The sequence below is a fragment of the Pleurodeles waltl genome, chromosome 5 (genome assembly GCF_031143425.1).
Source record: "Pleurodeles waltl isolate 20211129_DDA chromosome 5, aPleWal1.hap1.20221129, whole genome shotgun sequence".
In the NCBI taxonomy this organism is placed as follows: domain Eukaryota; kingdom Metazoa; phylum Chordata; class Amphibia; order Caudata; family Salamandridae; genus Pleurodeles; species Pleurodeles waltl.
The window spans coordinates 1,351,285,958-1,351,301,511 of record NC_090444.1 but is presented as its reverse complement, the minus strand read 5'-3'; positions in this window follow the sequence as shown (position 1 = coordinate 1,351,301,511).

The following is a 15,554-nucleotide window of genomic DNA, read 5'->3' as shown; positions in this document are numbered from 1 at the left end:
CAGTTAGTCCACTGAGGGGGTCCCAATCATACGTTTTGTGTGGGGAAAAAAGGAAAACAGTAAAAAACAAATATAATCAGTACCTTTAACGTAAAAATGAGGTGGAAGTTTGAGGGGTCGCCCAGCCTCCTCTGGGCTCTGATGGGCTTTGATGGGCCCTCCCTTGGCCCGGGCTAAGCTTAGGTGTGTCCCGTGCAGCATTGAGGGCAGAAGAATTTTCTGCATCCAATGGGGTGGAAATGCGAGGCAGGTGGCACCTGCTGCAAAGCACCCTGGAGCCTGTAGTCCTGGGCTAGTGACACAACCCCACATAGCAGGAAGGGCAGGAAGGGCAGCAGACCTTTATACTTCCGATGGTGCGGAAATGTGAGGCAGACGGCTCCTGCTGTGAAGCTCCCTGGAGTCCGTAGTCTTGGGCAAGTGACAAATCCCTCTGCAGTGGGGAGGGCAGCAAACCTTTATGTGCCCGATAGTGCAGAAATGTGAGGTGGGCCGCTCCTGCTGCAAAGCTCCCTGGAGCTCATAGTGCTGGGCCAGTGACAAAACCCCGGGGAGGGCAGCAGACCTTTATTCACCTGATGATGGAGAAATGTGAGGTGGGCGGTTCCTGCTGCAAAGCTCCCTGTAGCCCGTAGTCCTAAGCCAGTGGCAAAACCCACACAAGTGAGGTACCATTTTTATTTGGAGAGTTAGGGGAACATAGAACAGTAGAACAAGTGTTACTGTCAATTGTATTTCTCTGCATTTGTTGTTATTATATTTCTCATAATTTCAACGTGTTGCTCGCCTGTGATAGAAGTTGATAGTAACATGGTGATGAAGAGGAGCCATAGACTTCATCTGCATTCTTGCGTATACATTTATGCTAACAGTAAGTGGACCATGATCACTTTCCACCCTCTTCTCTGCCTTCATTTCAACAACATTTGCCCACTTCTCCAGATTAATTGAAAAAAATCAATAGAGGGGTCCCAGAGCCACCAGTAAACGAATTATGGACTTGTGAATCTGAATTAGTTTGTCCATTCGAACTGAGCAGGGCTGTATATGTTTTACCCTCATTTGTACATGTTTTCCAATTTAAGGCAGGTTTTGGTGTTCCTTGGTACAAGTGTTCTATTATCTCAAAATGAAAAACATCACCTATGGGAAATGCATTAAAGTTCCTGAAAATTGTTAAGTTGGTCATGTCTCATCAATCGTATCATAGAGAGCCTTTATTATTTATATCAGTTTCTGGGAGGCATAACTCCTTGCTATGACATCCCAACAGTTAATAACAAATCTGGTTATCAACTGTTGTGATTTTATAAAGGCCTTCCAGGCCATGTGACAAGGCTCGCTAAGAACCTGTCAGCGCATCTCTGCTTGCCTGCTTTATCTGAAAGCAGAAAGCACAGCTGCAGGAGGGAGAAGTATGGCAGGGAAGGTATTGGGTTTTGGTTATGGATAGCGGTTCAGATAATTATTTTGTTTGCATTTTCATCAATGAGGAGAGGCAGGATGTGTATAACTCTCCCATTAATCTCTGCCCTGGCTCAGTAGTAGAAGGGGATTTTTGTGCCCTACGTAACATAAAATTATATATGGGTAAAAAGTAAATTGCAGGGATGTTTGTCACCTCAGGGGCACCAGTTAACAAGTTGCATGCTTTATTTTTGTGTGTCGGAAGCTCTGCTGATAATCAGTGAGAATCCATTTACGGAACTCCCTGTTGTGTGATCACTGTACAGTTTGTTTGAATGATAAAACAATAATGGGTTAAAGTCCACTATTGTAACCAAAAATGTGTTGATCGCGTTAACAGAGTGGCCTGACTTCAGACTTAGATCCATCATACTTGCGTTTACCCCGTTTTGTTTACTGCTAGAATCAACATCTTCTTTCCCCAATGTATACTCATGGTCATCTAATAGTCTTTTAATCTTTTGTTTGAAGAGGAAACACAATGATTTGTATGAGGATGTGGAATTCAACTTTTGGCAATGTCCCTCTTCTTTTTCGTTTATGGCCTAGTGAATTTGACTGTGCTAAAGGAACATCTTAAAAGGTAAATATTTAGAAACAAATTAGAGGGGAAAATATAACATGCATTATAAGTAAGACAATAATAGCCAGTGGTCAACTAATTATTTTACTCTAAGTCTTATTTCACTATTTTTCAATGGATGCAATGTGGCAAATGATCAAGTGACAAGTGCTAAGCCTTTTTTTGGCAATTCTGGGGTAGTTCGCGCTTAGGCCTCAATAACTTTTCATTCACACAAGCTATAAATGCCAAATTTGTCTCCTGCTTTTTTCAACATCCTGGGGATTCTAAAGGTACCCAGATTTGTGTATTCCACTGGAGGGGAATGAGAAATTAGGGAAAATATAGCTAAATGTTTTTTTTTTTTAAATGTGCTGCAGAAGAAAGTATCTGTTTTTTTCCTACAAATATCATCAACGAAAGGTTTGCCCTGCCAAAATCACCATCTTCCCAGATTTCGAGAACAGGCAAAGGTGATTCAGAAAAGCATTTTTGTTTTACACAGTTTTGGCATTTTACTGGGAGATAGCCCATTTTTCCTATTGTTTGTGCTTTCAGCTTCCTTCCAGTTTGTGGTGAGAATAGGGGTGAAACCCATGGTGGATCCCGGAAAGCGATCCATTTCTGAAAATTAGACAAAATTCTGAATTCAGCAAGGGGTAATTTGTGTAAATCCTTCAAGGTTTCTCCAAAGAATCTAAGTGGCATATTTACAAGCCATCTTGGAGCGTCGAGCTGCACCATTAGGAAAGTGCAGGTATGCATTATATTTACAGCAATACAACACATCACTGGACTTTCCTCAGCACTGGTGCATAATTGGCAGCCTAGCACCAACACAGGCACCCTTGCACCATGGTACAAGGGTGTCTGCTTTGCATGGATGATTGTTTTGTGCAGGAAGGGACACGATCCTGCACATAAAAAATCATTAATGATTTTTTCCTCCTATGTGTGCTACAGAATGCAGCACTCTTAAAAAGAGAAAAAACAAGTAGAAATAAAGATATTTCTCCTCGTTGCACCACTTTTATGCCACCCCTTGGGTGGCCGAGGAATCTGTTGCATTTCGAGCCTTGTAAATGTGGGAATGCTTCAGATTCCATGGGTGTTGGATGGGAACACCCACAGCGACACCCATGGAATGCCCTTTTCATGCAGAGTAATGTGCGAAAGGGGGCACATTTACAAGGCCATGAAAAGCCATGCAAGGTCACCTTGCGTGGCCTTGTAAATATGGGCCGGCACACTGCACCACCGGAGCATCAACAAAGTGACTCTCTGGTGGTGCTAGGGGCTTGTAAATATGTCCCGAAGTGTTTAAACTTTTTTTAATTATTGAATATTAGTAGGGAAAAACAGGCATTTGTGACAATGTTTCCATTTGTACCTTCTCATCCCAATGGGCGTTTTACAAAAGCTATATGCCATTACATCTGATAGACCCTTCTGGTTTGTGGGAATATATAGGGGGTCATTCTGACCCTGGCGGTAAATACCGCCAGGGCGGTGGTTGGCGGTAGCACCGCCAACAGGCTGGCGGTGCTCCGCCGGGCATTCTGACCACGGCGGTACAGCCGCGGCCAGAAGTGGAAAGCCGGCGGTGTACCGCCGACTTTCCGCTGCCCGTGGGAATCCGCCATGGCGGCGCAGCTTGCTGCGTCCCCATGGGGATTCTGACACCCCATACCGCCATCCTGCCAGGAACAGGATGGCGGTATGGGGTGTCGTGGGGCCCGTGGGGGCCCCTGCAGTGCCCATGCCAATGGCATGGGCACTGCAGGGGCCCCCGTAAGAGGGCCCCACAAAGAATTTCAGTGTCTGCTTTGCAGACACTGAAATTCGCGACGGGTGCAACTGCACCCGTCGCACCTTCCCACTCCGCCGGCTCCATTCGGAGCCGGCTTCCTCGTGGGAAGGGTGTTTCCCACTGGGCTGGCGGGCGGACTTTTGGCGGTCGCCCGCCAGCCCAGTGGGAAACCCAGAATGACCGCCGCGGTCTTTTGACCGCGGAACGGTCTTCTGGCGGTTCCCGCTTGGCGGGCGGCTCCCGCCGCCCGCCAAGCTTAGAATCAGGCCCATAGTGTTTGTGGGATTTCCGAGTACTCAAGGTACCCTGAGCCAATAACTGAGCTGCACCTTGCAATGGTTTTTCATTGTGTACCAGGTATAGAGCAATTCATATGGTGAAATATAAATAGTGAAAAACAGATATCAAGGAAACCTATGTATTTCTGAAATGGGCACAGGATATGGAGTTTGGAAGCAGGTGTTTATTTCCACATCTCTGAATTTGTTGGTACCCATACTAGCATGAGAATTAGAGGGTATTTCTCAAAATTACTTCTTTCTTACACATTGCATTACATTTGGAAGGTGCAAATGCAGAGAAATACAATTGATGATAACACTTGTTTTACTGTTCTATGTTCCCCTAATTTTCTCAATAAAAATGGTACCTCACTTGTGCAGATAGGCCTAGTGCCCACGACAGGAAATGACCAGCAATGCAACATGGAAAAACTTCATTTTTCCACTGAAAAGCAGCTAGTTTTTTAAAATGTCCCTAGATGTGGATTTTGAGCTCTAGCTCAGCCGACCCCTAGGGAAACCTAGCAAACCCATACATTTTTTAAATCTTAGGAGCAGATTTAAGAAAAGTTGTGCTGCATTGGATGCAGCAACACTTTTCTTGCACCCCTTAGCGCCCCCTCCTAACGACACCATGTGTGCACCATGTTTAAGATATGGTGCACCATGGTGGTAGTTAGGAAACTAGAGTCAAAAATGGTTATGCTAGTTTGGCACATTTGCAGTATTAGCGTCAATAATTTTGACGCTAGACCTGAAAACTACGTAGAGAGCCCATTTAATAGTGTGCCACCTTTTAACACTTTCTCAGAGTAGACGTTAAAAGTGCTGAAAAAAATGATGCAAATAAATCTTTCCTTTTGACATTTTTGCGACCCCCCTAACTGGGGAACGCCCCCCTTGCATACATTATGCCTGGCGCAAGCATAATGTGGTGAAATTGCATGCATTGTAAATCTGGTGCCCTGATGTTTTAAGCCAAATATCACTTAGCGTCAAAAAGTGACGTAATGTGGTGCTACAGCTTCTTAAATCTGGGCTTAAGCACCTAGGGAAATCCAGGATGGGGAGACTTTTATGGCTCTCAACAGGTTGTGTTATCCAGAATCCCTTGCAAACCTCAAACTTTAACTAAAAAAAATATATTTTCCTCACATTTCTGTGATGGAAAATTCTGGAATCTGCGAAGAGCCACAAAGTTCCTTCCACCCAGCATTCCCTTAAGACTTCTAATAAAAAATGGTACTTCAGTTGTGTGGGTAGGCCTAGTGGCTGCAGCAGAAAATGGCCCACAACGCAACATGGATACATCAAATTTTTCCACATAAAACTGACCCTTTTTTTTGCAAAATGGGTGACTGTGGTTTTTGGGCCCTAGCTAATCCAGCACCTAGGGAAGCCTCGCAAACCTGTACATTTTTTTAAAGTAGACACGTAAGGAAGTCCAGGATGGTGTGACTTGTATGGCTCTCACCAGGTCGTGTTAACCAGGATCCCTTGCAAACTTCAAACTTTGACTAAAAAAAGACACATTTTCCTCATATTACTGTGATGGAAATTTCTGGATTTTTAAGCGAGCCACAAACTTCCTCCCATGCAGCATTCTTCTAATCATCTGATAAACATGGTACCTCACTTGGGTGGGTAGGCCTATTGCCTGCAAGAGGAAATGGCCCAAAATGCAACATGGATACATCAAATGTTTCTACACAAAACTGACCTTTTTTTTGTTGTTGCAGTGTGTAGCTGTGGTTTTTGGTTCCCTAGCTCAGCAAGCACTGAGGGAACCTGGCAAACCTGTACATTGTTTAAAAGTAGACACCTAGGGAAATCCAGGATGAGGTGACTTAAGCTGCTTTCACTAGGTTGTTTTTCCCAGAATCCTTAGCAAACCTCAATATTGACTAAAAATACACATTTTCCTCACATTTCTGTGATGGAAACTTCTGAAATACACAGGATCCACAAAATACCTACCACACAGCATTGCTCCACTTCTGCTGATACAAATGCTACACCACTTGTGTGGGAGGGCTTGTGGGTGACAATGAAACTGCAGGAATGAATGGTATATAAAAGAATACAGTGCATTCCTGCCTTTCTTCGTGCGCTGGTGCCCTTTTAGCAGCCTAACGCCAACACAGGCACCCTTGTACCATGGTACAAAGGTGCCTTCATTGTAAGGAAGATTGTTTTTGTGCAGGATGTGGTGTCATCCTGCACAAAAACAATCCCTTTAGGGTTAGACCTCTTTCTATATGTGCTGCAAAATGCAGCACACACAGAAAGAGGAAGTAAGAGGAGAAATAAACATATTTCTCCTTGTTACGCCTCCCCTGGGAAGGTGTGGCATTTTTGTACATTTCCAGGTTTACACAGTTCTGGTAAACCTGTGAATGTGTCAAAAGCCATTGGAATTGCATGGAAACACTCAAGCAATGCCCATGGAATGTCTTCCTAGGCAGAGTAACACAATTCAGCAATTTGCAGTGAAATGTGACTAGTGCCACAAATATACCCCATACTTTGCAAGTGTTTAACCTCCCCCATTGCCACTGAACCATCTTCACAAAGCTATCAGCCATTCACAGCAGACCCCAAACTCATGGTCTGCTCTGTGGCCATGCCCTGCACCAAATAATGTGCATGGCCGTCATAACTAATTCCGATGGCTTTTTGATATGTGCAGTGAGCTGAGGACACAGAGCCCTGTGCAAGGCCCCATATATGCCCCCAAGTCAACAAATCATCTGCCTTGAAAAACGTGTCTTCTATTATTTTGGGTTCAGTATCTGACTCTCTTGGAACCCCTTACCTCCCTTGGTTCAGGAGGTTCTCTGCCCTGCAGTTATTGTCCATGATCAAGGTTTTGGCCACTGCAGCCAACCTTTTCAGTTATTATTAGCCAATCAGATTGTCTGGATCCCTGAATGTACAAGGACCAACAGATCCCACAGTGGATGAAGGGAAACAATATTCGCTCCACCAAATAGGTTCTCATTTAACTTAGTTTGTGTTGATTCTCTGTCTAGCAATATATAAATAGTCATTATATATTTAAGAGTCAACTTTTTGAAGTCTACCACATGGTTTTGTATGGCAAATATCTCAAAAACTATTGAATGGATTTACATCAAACTGTAATTCCAGTTTCATGACAGACAAGTTTGGTGTATATTCGTTGATCAGCAAAAATACCTCTAGGAGTATACAAAATGTTTTGTTGATGAGTAAGTATTTGGGAAGAAAACATTTTTAAATGATGCCTAGGGTCCAGTTCCCCACCCTACTTACCTGGGACTCATCCTCTGACTAGTCTAAGGGCCAGATTTGCAAGGCCATGGCACCACCGGAGCATCCCTTTCAGTTACACTCTAGTGATGGTTTTCACTGCACCATATTTTCAAGGAGGCGTTAAACAACCTCTGCCTCTCTACCATGCGCTCCTGCTCCCTCTGCCTCGCTCTTGTACACTCTGGTACTTCTGTGTTGCTTCTTTCTTCTCACCTTTGTGCCTTTTTGTTTCTCACACCTTTTGTGCCTATTCTTCACTCTTTTTCTTATACTTGTGTGCCACTTTCGCTCACTCCTTTCCATTACTTTTATTCCTCTATTTTTCACTCTTTATCCTTACTGTTGTGACTTTTTTCTCACTTGCTTCCATTTCCATTGTGCCTCTTTTCTCCATTTTGTCCCTTGACTTTGTCCCTCTTTATTTGCATATGTTTGTCATACTTCTGTACATTTCTATCTTACTTTTGTGACTTTTCAACCATCCACCCCCCACAGCCCACCAGCTCCCTCCTGTGCTCTTTCCTCCTCCCGCCGCCACTGCTCCTTACCTGCACTCCTGCTTCTGCCTTTTCTTGCTGTGTCTTCTTCTTGCCCCTCCATAGCCCCACCCACTGCCCCAAACACTCCTCCCCACTCCCAGGACCTACTTAATGGTGGCCGCTACCCGACCGTGTACAGCGGACATGCCACTGGCACGCCAACAGTGTACCAAAGGATAGCCCATCTGGGTCAGTCTGTGCCTGAGCTATGTTCAGCACCATGATGCCTGGTAGGATCACCCACCACTGCTGCTTCTCAGTAGCCCTCCACTCGCTCAACCCATGACTCCTACTCCTGCTGCACTGTTCCCCACAGCATGGTAGGACCTCACTCCTGCTCCCACTATCACTTTACATGCAGCAACTCCCCTTCACACATTCCCAAAATACCCTGATTCCACCACCCTCTCATAACCCACAACTCACCAAACACCACATCTGACCTTCAGCGAGCTCCCACATGCATGCTCCTTAACACTTGCTCTCTCAAAAAATGAATTTCTGAAATTTGGGACCTCTGCAGCAACGGAAAGCTGGATGAGCCCCCCTCATCTCCTAACATCTCTGTGACTGCCTGAGCAAGATTCAAAAATTGTACGCTAGGATCACCTCTGCAAATCCAATGGCGGGCTCATTTGCACAAACATCCTCAAATGCTCAACTACCACAGACCTGGACACCCCTTTCTTGGAACACATGTGTTTCAAACTACAAATAAACAACATCCCCACCCTGAAGGACACATTGGCTTACTGTGTACCCAGTCCACAAGACAATTCCAGAAACCTCACCTCAGACTTTATTGGCCCTCCTCACCATATACTTCAAGGACTTCCTACTTCTAGGTGATTTTAACTTCCACCTGGAAGATCCCTCTGATCACTGCTCTACTGCCCTCCTTGAGAGTTTACACAACACAGGACCTTCCCAGCTTGTCATGGACCTCAAACACAACACAGGACACATTACTTGCAATCTTCGCCTCTGGCAATAGCATTAGCTACCACATCAATCTACCACTCTAAGATATCCAAGCCATAAGGCAAAGCTCCCATCAACACCAACCAACCCAGCTGGAACTGGAATAGAAGAACAGAAACTGACTTGTGCAGTACACTCCAAACTAAGCAACCCAATACCACCAACAACCTAACTAAAGACATCAAAAACTTAAATTAGTGAATCGTTAACTGCGCTGACGCTCTGGCATGATCAACACCCACAAACACTGCAGAACCAACAAGCGGGCCTCTTGGTACAAGGAACAACTCTGGGACTCTAAAAGATACTGTAAACAGTTGGAAATTAAATGGAGAGCCAAGCATGACGCCGATGCCAGAGAAACTTACAAGGCTGCTCTCAGGCACTATCACCACCACCTCCTGAGAGGTGCTAAGATAAGATCCCTCACAAATAGGATCAAATCCAACTCCAACAATAGTGAAGAGATTTTTGCCATCATCAAAAAAACAACTCCAACACTCATTACCTGGTACTCTACAACAATCTCTCAAACTACTTCAATGGTAAAATTGAAAAGATTCATAATACCTCCTAAAAACAACCAAACCATGAGGACATCATTAGGAAGCTGTGCACTGACCACTTGTTTGGACACCTAACCAACTGGAGAATACTCACTGAGGAAGACACAACCTCTATCATGAAAATGTTCTACTCCAGGAACCCCACAAACCTATGTCTAAGACATATTTGCAATGTAGGAGGATAAGTGATCACATTATCAACTCCTCCATTAAGTCTGCAGCACTCCCTGATGACTGGAAACATTCTGTAGTCCTCAAGAAACCAAGAGCAGACCCAAACAAAGTGTGCAACCTCAGCTCCATCTCTCTACTACCATACCCATTTAAGGTGATAGTGAAGGCAATCAGACAGCAACTCACCAGCCACATGAAACTCCACTCCCAATCTGGCTTGCAAAGTAACTACTGTACAAAGAGAGCACTCATCCCAGATGAGATGCGCACCCTTCTAGACTGAAGAGGAATTGACACTCTCATACTTCAGGACCTCTCAGCTGCATTTGACACCATGTCACACCCCAGCTCATCAAAAGCCTAGATGCAAAAGGCATCCAAGGTCTAGCTCTTAAACAGATATGCTCCTTTCCCACAGGGAGAACACGGCGAGTCAAATCCCTCGCTACATATCCGAACCCAAGGAGCTGATCTGTGGAGTTCCTCAAGGATCATCTCTCTCCAACGTCATCAGATGTCACAGCATCTCCATCATCTCCTATGCCGATGACACGAAAGCTCATCCTCTCAGTGTCGGACAAGTCCCCCATGACCATATTCATCTTCACCAAATGCTTGGTCTGCAAAATAGAGTGTATGATGAGCAATTGCTTGAAACTCAACATGGGCAAGTGCTGATCTTTGGGAACAAGAACTCCCCATGGGAATCCAGAGGGTGGCTATCGCAGCTTGGTCCAACAGCATCATCCACTAATCAACATGAAAACTGAGAATGATCTTAGATGATAAACTAAACATGGCCTCACAAGTGAACATAGTTAGCTCCTCCTGCTTCCACGTACCATGCATCTTCAAAGAAAATCTTCAAATTAATCCCCAAGAACACCAGGCATACCATCACTGAAGCCCTAGTTACCAGTAGACTAGACTACAGCAGAGCAATTTATCCCAGAATCCCCAACAACCTTCACTATCATCTTTAGGCTATCCAGAACGCTGCAGCCAGAATCACCTTGGACCTCCCATAGCACGCCTTACCTCAGAGAACTCTACTGGCTGTTCATAAATAAACTCTGTCAATGAAAAGTCTTCACACATGCATGCAAGGCCCTGCACAACAAAGGACCAGCTTACCTCAACTGTTGCCTCCACTTCCACCATCCCAGCAGACACATGCGCTCTGCCTCACTCTCTCTTGCACAAGCCCCTTGTATCTGCAAAAGCAGAACTGGAGGCCTAGCCTTTTCCTACCGAACACCCAAAACATGCAACAATCTCTCTCAACACATCTTTCTTGCTTCTTGAATTCTGCAAGTAGCTGAAGACCTTGCTCTGCAAATAACACCCAGCATGCGACCTACACACCTGCTCTAGCACCTGGATACCCTTCGGATGAAGAGCTGCATATTACAAATCCAAATACCATAACAGTCATTTAAAAAAGCTTTATAGCGGCTCATAGCCATAAAAGCATTAACAGTTGAACATTTAAAATATAAAACAATCATCATGATACATAGTATATATTAAATATATTAGAAATCTAAAAACAGTAGGCTAAAACATACTGGCCCTCATTCTGACATTGGCGGTAAGTCCAGCTTACCGCCATGGTGACCCGAGCCAACATATCGCGACCGCAGCAGTATACTGCTACCCCTATTATGACCCACTCATAGAAATCCATCACTATACAGACACACACACAAGTACGCCAGCCCAAAGGTCAGTGATAAACTGGCAGTAGCAAAACCCACACCATTACGCCAACAGAACTACGAACAGCATTATGACCCACAAATCACGGCGGACATTCCACCGTGGTAAACCATTGGCGGTACATACCGCCACGCTCAAAATACACACACACATACAAAACAGCCCCACATTGGACAATTCAAACTACACACACCTGACACCCATACACAAACCACATCCACACACCCACAACACTATAAAACACACACCCACATTAACAAGAGCACCCACACAACCAGAGCCATAGAACACCATCCCCCATCCACCATCCACGCACCTCACAGCACACACATCCAACACATCACCCCATACACCCTCACACACACCACTCACACTACACCCATGGCACCAAAAAGACATCCCAGGTTCTCTGAGGAGGAGCTTAGGGTCATGGTGGAGGAAATCATCTGGGTAGAGCCACAGCTATTTGGATCACAGGTGCAGCAGACATCCATTGCAAGGAAGATGGAGCTGTGGAGGAGGATCGTGGACAGGGTCAATGCCGTGGGACAGCACCCAAGAAAAAGGGATGACATCAGGAAGAGGTGGAATGACCTACGGGGAAGGTGTGTTCTGTGGTTGCAAGACACCAGATAGCTGTACAGAGGACTGGTGGTGGACCTCCACCTCCTCCCCGACAACTAACAACATGGGAGGAGCAAGTCTTGACAATAATGCATCCTGATGGCCTGACAGGAGTAGCTGGAGGACTGGACTCTGGTAAGTCAAATCATTACTACTTTCACCCCCCTACCTGCATGCCATCACAAACCCCCATCTTAATGCCCATCACTCCACCACAACCCACACACCCCACCATCACAACCCACTCATCCCAATGCCAAGCCCTGCATGATATTCCAATGCATGGACACCACTCACAGACCTGCAAGGACAACCATCACCACTGCATGCACACTATAGACAATCACCTGGCCAACCAAATAACAACTCTCACTAAGGCCAATCTGCCATGGCAATGTCAACCATAGAGGGCAACATACCCATGCACAAGTTGACACACGCTAAAACTATAACACTGCATTTACATCCCCACAGGTCCCCCAAACAACGTCAGGACGTGCCAGCAACATCCAGTCCCCCCACAGTGATGGCAGCACCTGTGCACGCTTGGATCAGGATGACCTACCTGGCCCATCAGGGACCTCCGGACAGTCGGTTACCCAGCCACAGTCCCATATCACCACAGAGCCTTCCCCCTCAGGAAACACCAGCACTGCACACACCCAGTGGGCCCATACCCCTGTCCCCAGGGCACGTCAATTAGCAGTGTGTCCACCACTACAGGGACCCCAGGCAACCTCACAAACACAGGATGATCAGGGACCTTGGTCAGTGGCAGTGGGCACATGGTTCAGGGGACAGAGGCACAGGACAACAGGGAAGCTGGAAGGACTGCTGTGCGACAAGGGGATGACAGGCCCAGGGAACCGACCCTCCACGAGGCACTCACCAACATCATGGGAGCATACCACCATTCCCAGGAGACAATGGGTCTAGATACTGGCCAAGTTGCAGGAGACACAGTGGCTGCAGGAGGGACAGTACTTGGGGATCAGGGAGGACCTGAGGGACATCCACACCACTCTGGTCACCATTGCAGGGGTGCTGGCTGGCATGGCCAACACCATGAGGGAGTCAGTGGCACACCAACGGGCCCCTGACACTAGCCACAAGAATGAACAGCCCTCCACCTCCACCAACGCTAGTGGACAGGTGGCCCCACCAGAGGAACAACAGGCCATCTGCATCCCACCACCCTGCAGAAGGAGAACCATCATGCAAACGGTCCATGCAATCCAGGCAGAAGCCAGAGCACATTGCCAAAACCTCAGCCAGGAAATAAGACTCTTCTGATTTTCACCCTTGTGTCCCACCCTGTTACCCTGTCCTCCTTGAACTGCATTGCTCCACTCCCTATGCCCCCTTGGACAATGCACCTGTGATACAAACAGACTGAACTCTATCCTGGACTTTCCTCCATCATCACCCCAGCCCTTTGCACATCCCCATTTACTTCTCAGCACTGAAATAAAAACCCTCTTAAAAAATACAAGTATGGAATCTGTCAAATGAATTAAGGATGTATTTGTTTAACAATCTGTAGACATTACAATTAGACTGCACAGTTATGTATACATAGGTATGACCTGTAATGTGCTGCAGTCAATACACCAGGAGCCAGAGTAGAGCAAAACGATCTGTGAATAGACATGTGAAAGGGTACAGTAAGTGCCCAGAGTAGTGGGAACAGCAGCCTGCCTAGAGAAAATCAACTACACAAAACTGCAATGGAAGGTACAGTTACAGGGCCTCATTATGACCCTGGCGGTAGAGAACCGCCAGGGCCAACGGGGGCGGGAGCACCGCCGACAGGCCGGCGGTGCTCCCTTGGGCATTCTGACCGCGGCGCTTTGGCCGCGGTCAGAAAGGGAAAACCGGCGGTCTCCCGCCAGTTTTCCACTGCCCCTAAGAATCCTCCAAGGCGGCGCAGCTCGCTGCGCCGCCGAGGGGATTCTGACAATCCTTACCGCCATCCTGTTCCTGGCGGCTCGCCCGCCAGGAACAGGATGGCGGTAAGGATTGTCGTGGGGCCCCTGGGGGCCCCTGCAGTGCCCATGCCAATGGCATGGGCACTGCAGGGGCCCCCGTAAGAGGGCCCCGCTAGTATTTCACTGTCTGCGTAGCAGACAGTGAAATACGCGACGGGTGCAGTAGCACCCGTCGCACCTTCCCACTCCGCCGGCTCGATTACGAGCCGGCATCCTCGTGGGAAGGGAGTTTTTCCCTGGGCTGGCGGGCGGTCTTTTGGAGACCGCCCGCCAGCCCAGGGAAAAACTCATAATACCCTCCGCGGTCTTCTGACCGCGGAGCGGTATTATGGAGGGCGGCATCCTGGCTGGCGGCCTCCGCCGCCCACCAGGGTCGTAATGAGGCCCACAGTGTCTTACCTGTGCATCACTGGAAGTACTGCTGTATGATAGTTGTTCTGTTGTCCACATCCTCAATCTCTGCCTCCTCTTTGTCACTGTCCACAGGCTCCACAGCTGCCACACGCCCATCTCCAGCCCCATCCTCCTGCACAAAAGGCACCTGGCATCTGAAGGCTAGGTTGTGCAACATGTAACATGCCACGATGATCTGGCACAGCTTCTTGGGTGAGTAGCACAGGGATCCACCTGTCAGATGGAGGCACCTGAACCTGGCCTTCAGGAGGCCAAAGGATCGCTCAATAATTCTTCTTGTACGCCCATGTGCCTCATTGTAACTTTCCTCTGCCCTTGTCCTAGCATTCCTCACTGGGGTAAGTAGCCATGAGAGGTTGGGGTAACCAGAGTCACCCTCAAATATCGAGGGATACCTGTTGGCCAGACATTCACCCTTAGGGCCAACCCCACACCCAGATACCTACATCAACTTGGTGGGGACCAGGGCTCACCTATTAGCCACATCCTGTGCCTCTGGAGTTGAGCCATCACATATGGGATGCTGCTATTCCTCAGGATAAAGGCATCATGCACAGACCCAGGATACTTAGGATTCACAGGGGAGATGAACTGGTCCGCCAGGCACACTATCTGCACATTCATAGAATGAAAGCTCTTTCAATTTCTGAACACCTGTTCATTTCTCTGGTGGGGGGGACAAATGCAATATGTGTACCATCAATTGTCCCAATGATGTTGGGCATATGTCCCATTGCATAGAAGTCAGCCTTCACTGTGGCCAAATCCTCCACCTGGGGGAAAACGATGTAGCTGCACATGTGTTTCATCAGGGCAGACAACACTCTGGTCAGCACGTTTGAGAACATTGGCTGAGACATCCCTGCTGCCATGGCCACTGTCGCTTGGAAGGAGCCACTTGCCAAGAAATGTAGCACTGATAAGACTTGCACAAGAGGGGAGATCCCAGTGGGCTGACGGATAGCTGAGATCATGTCTGGCTCCAATTGGGCACCCAGCTCTTGGATTGTGGCCCTATCACGTCTGTAGGTGAGGATAATGTGCCTGTCCTCCATTGTTGCCAAGTCCACCAATGGCCTGTACACGGGGGGTGTCTCCATCTTCTATTCATCCTCAGTAGTTGTACTTTAGGGGT